Raw genomic sequence first — 11,726 nt, 5'->3', positions numbered from 1 at the left:
CTAGCTTGCTTTCATATTTCATCTTTTCCCTTCTAATGCTTTTTTTAGTTGTTCTCTGTAGGTTGTTTAAAAACTTCCCAATCCTCTATCTTCCCACTAATTTTTGCTTTGTTGTATGCCCTTTGTTTTGCTTTTACAATAGCTTTGACTTCCCTTGTCAGCCACGGTTGTACTATTTTACCATTTGAGTATTTCTTCATTTTTGGAATACACATGTCCTGTATCTTCCTCATTTTTCCCAGAAACGCACACCTTTGCTGCTCTGCTGACATCCCTGCCAGCAGCTCCTTCCAATTTACTTTGGCCAACTCCTCTCTCACACCACTGTAATTTCCTTTACTCCACTGAAATACTGCTGCATCAGACTGTACTTTCAGCTGGCAGGAAGGCGACAGTAACTCAAATAACCATGTGTTACAACAGTGGAGTTACGCAGGAGAGCATCTCAGAATGCACAACATGTCCAGCCTTGAAGTGGATGGGCTACAGCAGCAGACGACCACAAATATCTTGCCATTCTTTGTCAGAACTATGGGCGCTGCATACTTCACATCCTGGGATGATAAGTCTCTGAGCTCTGTTCTAGGCAAATGCAATAGTTCAAGCCTACAGAGAAATTAACGTTTCTGTGACATGAGTTAGAAACCATAGAAACCATGGAAAAACTATAGCACAGAAACAGGCCTTTTGGCCCTTCTTGGCTGTGCCGAACCATTTTCTGCCTAATCCCACTGACCTGCACACGGACCATATCCCTCCATACAGCTCCCATCCATGTATCTGTCCAATTTATTCTTAAATGTTAAAAAAGAACCCGCATTTACCACCTCGTCTGGCAGCTCATTCCATACTCCCACCACTCTCTGTGTGAAGAAGCCTTCCCTAATGTTCCCTTTAAACTTTTCCCCCCTCATCCTTAACCCATGTCCTCTGGTTTTTTTCTCCCCTTGCCTCAGTGGAAAAAGCCTGCTTGCATTCACTCTATCTATACCCATCATAATTTTATATACCTCTATCAAATCTCCCCTCATTCTTCTACGCTCCAGGGAGGATGCACATTTACAGAAAGATGTGTTTAAAGACTGCATCTATTAACAGAAGTCGTGTTGAGAGCACTTTGCAATGTTTTGTGACTTTGAGACACTTTGCAATGTTTTGACCTGCAGAGGTCCCGTTGGCTGAAAATCGATCAGGTTAGCAGATAATAATAAGTATTCCAGTGGCCTGGGCATGGTATTCTGCTGCAATGAAACAACTTTGCCTTCACTGAAGTCAATCAAGTGGCTCCACTCTGACTTGCCCGTGTGAATGCCAAGGGCTTCAAGACCTGATGAGAGACTCACCAGCTTCAGTTGCTACTGGTAACATTGCAGCCTACCATTTTGATGAGTGTGAGGAATTTCTGAGACATCGGCAGACAAAACCAGTAGAGTATGTCAAGCCTTGTGACATCTTCAGCAACCCTGCAGATGGACTCAGTGGCAGTCGGCACAGTCCAGAATAGTCATTGTGTTTTTGTCATAAACATTCATTATCTTTGCTTGAGGAAAGGAAAGGAAAGCTAGCATCATGCTTTCATGCCTTAAATGGAATAGTGTGTCTTGCACTTAACAAGACAGTTAATATGTCATTTATAACATACATATACAACTAGTAATTATTTTAAAATAAAACTGTGCAAACCAGGTTATAGTGAGTTACCCAATTTACACTTTCCCACATTTTCCATTTCATTAATGTTGTTGAAAATGATAAAGGTCTATATTTAAAACAGATTACCAATTTCATATTGGGATAGAGAAGCTAATATTTTTGAAATGTGATTTAAATGTATATCTTTAAGATCCAATGTGCACTCAAGATTTCTAGCAGCTGCAGAATCTCCTGTGTTCACCAAATTCCTATTGTTCACTTTTTGCTTGGTAATAAAATTTGAATCCTAGTAGTCGATGACGATCCTTCCATTTCCTTACTTTTCTCGTGATTGTTATCCCTGGAACAATCACTTCTGGATGTTCAGACTAGGAAAGTCTAGGAAACGAGAAAGAGAGCCCTGCACTTTTCTGCTCGTGGTGTGACATGGGAGACGAGGAGGGAAGAGGAACGGGGTAGAAAGTTTACGTGGAAAGATAAACCATGTTTTTTGGGTTGACTTTCTTCACTCGTGCTCAGTTCTGCCCCATCCTCAACCCCTTTCAATGTATGGGTATCATTTCTGGATAATTGTAAAACCACGGATGGCTGGAGGCCACAGTCTCCTTCAATGACTTTGTGCTCTGTCATCCGGAATAAGTGGATATTCCGCATCAGTAATTTCAGCGATGTCTCTCTCACCTTTATCCTAAGTTTTCGTCGAACTCCACCGTAAGATCAGGAAATCGCTGCACCAAATTACCAGACTGCGCCTTTCCTAAATTAACAGCCAATGTTATTGTTGCTGTGACACCCTGGTATATAATCAAAGGGACGTTGGCTTTGAGCAGTTTGTTTTGCCATAGCGGAATAATGTCGTGTTAAGTTAATGTTGAAATATTTCCAGCCATTGCAGTGTGTGAACGACGGGGCGAGGTTAGCGCCGCGCTCCCAGCCTGGGCGGTTGCGGGTACGGGCGCTGGAACTGGGCGTGCACTGCTCCATTCAAACGCACGACGTTGTGGACAAGAGCCGATCCAGTGACGAGAGCTGTGCATCATTCCCGGCGCACCACACCGAAGACAAAACAGATAAACTGGAAGAATTCACAGGGAAATAAAGAATGTAAACGAGACCGGAACAGTCTCCTCTGGAAAGCGGTAGGTGGAGATTTGATTCATCTCTCCGATTTATTATTTGATTTTTTTCATCAGAAATGGACACATCTTCAGTTTTGCTAAAATACATGCATCGAATGAATTAAGATAAAAAAAACGTCATCTGAATAAATTCGGATAGAAAGAATAGAAATCTCGTACCTGCGGTTTTATTTCTGACGGAAATAAATATTCCATGGTCAATGGAAGATTTTTGTTCTTCGTACAAAAGCTTCAAATTCTTAAATGAAATATAACCCTGGCGTTTGTTTCCTATCAACAACTTGCTTGTTATATCGCATTAGTAATTGGGAGCTAATGTAAATAATAGTTTCAATTCTGAAACGTTACCTCTGCCCATTACGTTCCCATGTCCCGTTACGTTCAGTTACCTAGGACGGTATCCTTGCAATGGGCATGTGTTAGATGCTCGGCATGCTATGTGCCATGTTTACCAGCAGCATTTTCCTGCTGTTCTTATTACATATGTTAAATAGAATTGCACAAAGACTATGTAACCTGAAATGAGCAGCCTCTAGTGCAGACTGATCAAGGCTAGATTTCCTTCTCTATCCCTCCCCTTAGGTGAAATACATCAAATATTTTCCACAATAACACAAAAGTATTCATGTGTCATTCTATTTTTGATATTATTTATTTATACTTTTTAGATGAACTTCTGAAATTCATGGTGATAACTTTATTGTTTTGCTTTAGTTCCAGTTTATTCTTAACACATGACAACTTTATGCATTTAATTTTGCTTCCGGAATGATAAGCCTATAGAAGACGTGTTCTTGTGGCTTTGATTTTCTCGTTCACTTCCAATTGATTGTCAATCTTCATGGTTTCTTTCCCAAGAGAATTGACATTCTCCTCGCTAGCACCATCCTGTCAAAACAAACGTTTTTTAAAAAGCTGCTTAATGGCTTTTCATTCCAGAGTTAGTTATTTCAGAGTTGCATTTTATTTTAATTCAAATGTTTAGAAATATTGACAATTTAAAATTGTTAATATTTCAGTATTTTTGTCTCCTTTCCTCCCTATTTTGACACATGATTAGTTTTTATGTGTTCACTGCTTAATTAATTACAAGTGAAAAAATAAAAGTGTGTGGGTGGAGGTTTGATCTTAGTGAATAACTTTGTGAAAAAAAACTAAATCCTGAGATGATGTACTCAGAAATTTGGTGCCAAAAGGAGTAATGACATCGAAGGTACTTAGATGAAGCTTTTTAACTCTTTCAGAAAAGGGGCTGTGCAGCATTGCCACCATTTCCCCAAAACACAATAATTTAGCTTTGTAATTACATTACAATTGCTTGAAAGTCATTTTCAAATTTAAAACAAAGTTTCTAAGGAGTCTTGTCAATCATTGAGCAATGCACATGAAATGCTGGAGGAACTCAGCATTTCAGGCAGCATCTATGGAGGGGAATAAAACAGTTGACTTTTTGGGCCAAGACCTTTCATCAGGACTAGTCAGTTATTGGATCCTACTGCCTCTCAAAGAAGGAGGAATTTAAATAGTCCATCAGCTTTAGATTTAGGTACACAGAGCAATGCAGAAGAAAAGAGCACTGCTTACAAATGATCTTGGTTGAAGTTTTCAAAAACAAATTAATAATCATAGACAAAGTAAAAAAAACTGCAGAAAAATTGACCATAGGACAAAATAATGGGCTAAACAATCACATTTCATTGCTGCTTTCAGTAGTTTAAAGACACTCCTTTAGATTCACATGTACTTTGCAATATTCTCTTTCAGAAAATGAATGAAGGAGACCACTGCAATTATTAGCAAAAGTGAAACAATAAACATATGTTGATTGTCCCTCAAATGTTACAAGTACTCGTTGCTTGATTGAATGTCTCCCCTTAATGCAGATAAAATCAGGAAATAACTGTAGGCAGAAGTCTCAGTGAGAAACTTGTTATGTAAGCACCCCCTGCCTGTGTGTTGTCTCTCTACTCCACGTGGTAGTCAGATCGCTTATTTTGGATCACAATCATCACATTTTTGAGCAAGATGTTAGGAAAGGATCTTGATGCAAAGCTCTACCGTTCTTCCTTGAAATATTCATCTTTCTCTCTGAAGTTCCTTGTGACAACGTATTTTAGTTTTTAGGGAGAAAAACCTTCTATTTTTCAGGATCTGTGATATGTTACAATATATTCTGGATCATCAGTTTTGAAATCAGTCACTTGGGAGATACTAACAACAGGAATTCTGCAGATGCTGGAAATTCAAGCAACACATATCAAAGTTGCTGGTGAACGCAGCAGGCTAGGCAGCATCTCTAGGAAGAGGTACAGTCGACGTTTCAGGCTGAGACTCTTTGTCAGGACTAACTGAAGGAGGAGTTAGTAAGAGATTTGAAAGTGGGAGGGGGAGGGGGATATCCAAAATGATAGGAGAAGACAGGAGGGGGAGGGATGGAGCCAAGAGCTGGACAGGTGATTGGCAAAAGGGATACGAGAGGATCATGGGACAGGAGATCTGGGAAGAAAGACGGGGGGGGGGGGAACCCAGAGGATGGGCAAGGGGTATAGTCAGAGGGACAGAGGGAGAAAAAGGAGAATGAGAGAAAGAATGTGTGTATAAAAATAAGTAACAGATGGGGTACGAGGAGGAGGTAGGGCATTAGCAGAAGTTAGAGAAGTCGATGTTCATGCCATCAGGTTGGAGGCTACCCAGACGGAATATAAGGTGTTGTTCCTCCAACCGGAGTGTGGTTTCATCTAGACAGTAGAGGAGGCCGTGTGGGTATATTCCTGCAGGATCTCCCAGTGGCCACACATTTTAATTCCACATCCCATTCCCATTCTGACATGTCTATCCACGGCCTCTTCCACTGTAAAGATGCAGCCACACTCAGGTTGGAGGAACAACACCTTATATTCCATCTGGGTAGCCTCCAACCTGATGGCATGAACACTGACTTCTCTAACTTCCGCTAATGCCCCACCTCCCCCTCGTACCCCATCTGTTATTTATTTTTACACACACATTCTTTCTCTCACTCTCCTTTTTCTCCCTCTGTCCCTCTGACTATACCTCTTGCCCATCCTCTGGGTCCCCCCCCCGCCCTGTCTTTCTTCCTGGACCTCCTGTCCCATGATCCTCTCATATCCCTTTTGCCTATCACCTGTCCAGCTCTTGACTCCATCCCTCCCCCTCCTGTCTTCTCCTATCATTTTGGATCTCCCTCTCCCCCTCCCACTTTCAAATCTCTTACTAACTCCTTCTTCAGTTAGTCCTGACGAAGGGTCTCGGACTGAAACATCGACTGTACCTCTTCCTAGAGATGCTGCCTGGCCTGCTGCGTTCACCAGCAACTTTGATGTGTGTTACTTGGAAGATACTAGTTGTTGATATTGCCTTCTCGTGAAAGTGCTGTTTTTGTAAATCTTCGGGAAAGGAGAATTTTATTTCCTCTCTACTCCCATTCCTTTTGCCTCCATTGAAGGCATTGTTTCCTAATAGTATATCCAAGTGACTATTCTTCATGTCCATACCTAAATGTGAATGTCAACTACATCTAGATTGCAGAGGAACCATTCTATCCACCGCTTTTCTGACTATTTAGGCTACGTGCGTTAATACACAGTGTTAAAACAGACCACCTTATCCTTCTCCTTCTTGTTTGTTTTTATTTCAACTACTGTTTCCCTCCATTTACAAAGCCTTTCTTGCTTGTGTTCTTTTGAGACTTATTTCTTATGTATTTAGGTATTGATGTGATCAATTATCTTTCCTCAACAACATTTTCAAGACCTCAGAGTAAGATTGTTGTGTTTTTGTTTCGTGGAGTCTTGGTTATCCCCGCCATTCTAGATGCAGTGACACAACATGCTGGCTTCACGACTCAACACCAAGATAGGGCTGCTGAGTCTTTCAAAGGTAGAGGAGGTGGAGTATGCTTTATCATCAACTCCTTGTGGTGTACAAACGTGACAGTTCTGTCCTTGTCCTGCTTACCCGACCTGGAACATCCATTGATCAGATGGCGTCCATTTTGTCTGCCATGGGAGCTTTCAGCCATCGTCTTGGTAGTGGTGTATATTCCATCTCAGGCCCGTGTCAAACAGGCTTAGACAAAATGAGCAACATAATCAACAGGCATGAAACAGCACATCCTGATCCCTTCCCTATCATTTTGGGAGATTTTAACCAGGCCAGCTTGAAAAGATTTGAAATAATTATCACCAATATAACACTTGTGAAACCAGAGGAGCCAACACAGTGGACCACTGTTTTACTGCCATCAAGAGTGCTTACCGTGCCGTTCCGCGCCCACACTTTGGAAAGTCTGATTACCCGGCTGTACTTCCACTTGCTGAGTATAGGCTGAAGACTGCAGCACCAGTAGAGGTGGAGAAGTGCTTTGAGTTGTGGACTGGACAGTATTCAGGGATTCAACTTGGAGTCTGAATGAATGACAGTTGTCACTGACTTCATTAAAACCTGTGTGGATGACTGTGTGCCTATGAGTACATACCATACATACCGGAATCAAAAACTGTGGATGAACCGGGAGATTTGTAGTCTGCTGAGGGCTAGATCTGTGGCATTCGAGTCTGGTGGTCCAGGACTATACAAGAAGGCCGGGTACGACTTACGGAGGGCTATATCAAGAGCAATAGAACAATTCCGACTGAGGTTAGAGGTGGAATCGGATAGACATCAACTCTGGCAGGGTTTACCTGCCATTACCTCCTACAAAGCGAAACCTAACATCATGAGTGGCCATAATGCTTCACTGCCAGAAGAGTTCCACGCCTTTTACGCATGCTTTGAAAGGGAGAATAAAACTAGAGCTATCGGATTCCCTGCAGACCCTGCTGACCTCAGGGCAACATCAGAACCCTCACAAGGTGACAGGCCCTGATGGTGTACCTTGTAGGGCTCTGAAAACCTGTGCCAACCAACTGTGGGTGTGTTCAAAGACATTTTCAATCTCTCATTACCAAGTCAGAAGTTCCTACCTGCTTCAAAAGGACAATAATTATATCAGTCCTCAAGAATAGCAAGGTGAGTTGCCTTGATGATTATCGTCCAGTAGCACCCACATCTACAGTGATGAAGTGCTTTGAGAGGTTGGTTATGGTTAGAATCAACTCCTGATTCAGCAAGGATCTGGACCTTTTGCCTTTTGTCACAATAGGTCTACCGTGGAAGTGATTTCGATATGGAAAATACTAATACTTGCATCAGGCTGCTGTTCATTGACTATAGCTCAGAGTTTAATACAATATTCCTACCATTCTGATTAAAAACAAATCCAAAATCTGGGCCTTTGGATTTCCTTCTGCATCCTTGACTTGCTTACCAGAAGAACACAGTCTGTGCGGATTTGAAATAATATTTCCACCTTGCTGATAATCAACACTGGTGCACCTCAGGGGTGTGTGCTTAGCCCACTGCTCTACTCTCTCTACACCCATGACTGTGTGGCTAGGCACAGCTCAAACGCTATCTATAAAATTGCTGATAACACAACTATTGTTGGCAGAACTTCAGATGGTGATGAGAAGGGGTACAGGAGTGAGATAGATCAGCTGGTTGAGTGGTGTCATGGTAACAACCTTGCACAGTGTCAGTAAGACCAACAAATCGATTGTGGACTTCAGGAAGGGGAAGCTGAGGGAACACACTCCAGTCCTCATCGAGGGATCAGAAGGGGAAATAGTGAGCAATTTCAAGTTCCTGGATGTCAAGATCTCTGAGGGTCTATTCTGGGCCCAGCATATTAATGCAGTAACAAAGAAGGCATGGCAGCAGTTATATTTCAATAGGAGTTTGAGGAGATTTGGTATGCCAGCAAAGACTCGCAAATTTCTTTAGATGTACCATGGAGAGCATTCTAACTGGCTGCATCACCATCTGATATGGGGTGGGGGGTGTATTTCACAGGTCTGAAATAAGCTGCAGAGAGTTGTGAAGTTAGTCAGTGCCATCATGGACACTAGGCTCCCCAGCATCCAGGACCCTTTCAAGAAGCAATGCCTCAAAAATACGGCATCCATCATTAAGGACCCCCATCGCCCATGATGTGTCCTCTTCTCATTGCTACCATCAGGAACGAGGTACAGAAGCCTGAAGGCACACATTCAACGATTCAGGAATAGCCTTTTCTCCTCTGCCAAAAGATTTCTAAATGGACATTGAACCCGTGAACACTACCTCACTACTTTTTTTCCCTTTGTTCACTGTTTATTTAATTTAACTATTTTATATGCACTTACTGTAATTCACAGTTTTTTATTATTAGGTATTGCATTGTACCGCTGCCACATAACAACAAATTTCACAACATTTGTCAGTGGTATTAAAGCTGATTCTGATTCTAAGCTCCAACTTTCACAAAGTTTACATACTTAAAATCCTTAAGGCTTTGGTGCTTGCAACATATAAATACATACATGGTAAATCTTATTGATATCTTACACTGTCAGAGGGTTGATTTCAGGATCCCTTCTTTGGTTCTCAAATTTCTTTTCAATGTTCTTCTAATGTCCTTTTTGAATTGTGTAAAAACAATCAAATTTATAAGTTATCCTTCTCTACATAAGGAACAACAGCAGGAATGCACCTTTCAACCACTTGTGTTGGTCCCACCATCCATCAAGTTCATGCTAATCTTTTACCTCCATACCATTTTCCTGCCAAACTCTACATTGATTATACTTGGCAACTGAGCCTCCACAGTCTGGTGGTAGAGAAGACCTCTGATTCGTTACTCTCTGAGTGAAGGACATCTCAATGCTGAAAGACTGACTTATCCAGACAAATCTTCGCCAAACTCAATCAGAGTTTGTCACATTTCAGTGACATAACCTTCGATTTTTCTACATTGAGGTGTCTATAAACCTAATCTGATTAATTTCTTATCATATGACACACTCCATCCTTGGGTTCATCTTGGGTTAATTGCAATCCACTATTGCAAACTTCAGACCAAAACATAACACTCTTAGAAGTGCTCACCATATGCCTATATAACCACAGAAAAATGCCCCTCCTTTTGTATTCAGATGCTCTTTCAATCATCTCCCTTGCCTTCCTAATTGTTTGCTGTACTGCATAATTACTTCCACTAATTTGTGTATCTGACTTCAAATCCCTGCTCATCTCTATCTCCCCATTACTAATGAAGAATGTTGCTTTTAATGTTATATTGATGTGACCTATATTGTCACTGTGATCGCCAAGATGTTCACTGCAGGAGGCTCGGTGATGTAATGAATAACAATAGCAGTTGGTTAGACACTCTGTGATTATCATTTCCTGCCACCTTCGTAGCACAAATATTTCTTGTTGTTTATCAGCCCATGCCAAATTATTGACTCAAACTTGCTGTTTAATTGCTATGGAGTTGTAAATTAAATTGAAGATTGTGCTGTCAGCAGTGAATATCTCACTCTTGACCTATGATGGAAGGAAAGGTGCTGACGAAGCTGCTGAAGATGGCTGGGGTGTATGGCATTGCTCTGAAGATATGATGCAGTAGTTGGCTGAATCATAAAGAGCAGTGGAAATGTGGACCTCTTCACCCCCATCTCGAAACAAATAAGCGTACAACATGGCACTGAACTCCAACGCTTTGTACCACTCCTTGCTTCCCCCGTTGTCTGCATGCTGTTAGATTGCTTGTCCAACATGCTTTCTTGTATCTATTGCTTATAGCTAAGAAGAGTAAATATTTTCTATGGCTCTTATTAATTCCACCCCTTACCAGTATATAGGGTAAAACAGCCAAAGTCATTGAGATACAATGTACTGCCAGACATCCGGCATCCATGAGGAACGGAGATTGCTGGTTGCATGAGTATGTTAGTTATATGAGAATTGCTCAGCAAATTACTGTACATCACAGTCTAGTATTCCATGCGTAAGTTGTTTTAATACTAACCTATTTGCCATCTTCTTGTCTTTTTAGGTAATGTCTTTTGCTGTAATTATATGTTTTAAGGCAAAATTATTAATGTAAAAACAGCAAAAGTAAATCTAATGACTGTACTCACCATCACATGAAGTGCCAGATCTTCAGATTCCTACTGATAATCAGCCTACCAATGTATTGTGGTTAAATTGGTAAATTGACTTATTATTATCATGTGTACTGAGCTACCATGAAAGACTTGTCTTACATACTGTAGTATTCGTAAAGATCCATTCATTACAATGGAGCATCAAAGTAGTACAAGGTAAAACAATAGCAGAGCACAGAATAAAGTGTAACTAAATCAAATGTATCTTTTTATTCTTATTTTGCATTTTTTTTTGAAATGGCTAAATAACCTTTGATATCTTTGCCAGCTGCATGAGAATTCAGGAAGTATCAATATTGGAGGTAAAATTACATTTGATTCCCAAGTCAACTTGTTCTTTTAAAGCCATTGCTGAAATATCCTCTTTGTTTTTATAACCATATAACCATATAACAATTACAGCATGGAATCAGGCCATCTCTGCTCTTCTAGTCCATGCCGAACTCTTACTCTCACCTAGTCCCACCGACCTGCACTCAGCCCATAACCCTCCATTTCTTTCCTGTCCATTTTGCTGTCCAATTTAACTTTAAACGACAACATCGAACCTGCCTCAACCACTTCTGCTGGAAACTTGTTCCACACAGCCACCACTCTCTGAGTAAAGAAGTTCCCCCTCATGTTACCCCTAAACTTTTGTCAAATTTGGATAATTGGAAGCCGGCTATGGGAGGATGCAAAGAAATTTTGTAGGGTTTATAGACAGGCTAAGAATTGGCAGGCAAATGGCAAATGGAGAACTGTAGAGAACTTCAGAAGATGGAGTACTATTTGATGTGATAGCCTTGCATGAAATAAAAGTCGATATGAATATTCAGCATGTACTGGAGAAGCCTTTATTGCTGTAAGATTCGATACTATTTTATTACAAAAAAGAATCCTG

General features: G+C 41.0%; 1 protein-coding gene across 2 annotated transcripts in view; it reads left to right on the top strand.

The window, feature by feature from the left end:
* The first annotated feature begins 2,517 nt into the window (after nt 1-2,517).
* Nucleotides 2,518-11,726, top strand: part of LOC134347214 (armadillo-like helical domain-containing protein 4) — a 122,735-nt gene continuing 113,526 nt past the window's right edge. For both annotated transcript variants that reach the window (XM_063049521.1, XM_063049514.1), the window contains exon 1: nt 2,518-2,792. The gene's annotated coding sequence lies outside the window, so the exon portion shown is untranslated. The remainder of the gene's footprint in view (nt 2,793-11,726) is intronic.

Source organism: Mobula hypostoma, chromosome 1, assembly GCF_963921235.1.
Source record: "Mobula hypostoma chromosome 1, sMobHyp1.1, whole genome shotgun sequence".
NCBI lineage: Eukaryota > Metazoa > Chordata > Chondrichthyes > Myliobatiformes > Myliobatidae > Mobula > Mobula hypostoma.
This window is presented reverse-complemented; position numbering and strand designations above follow the sequence as displayed.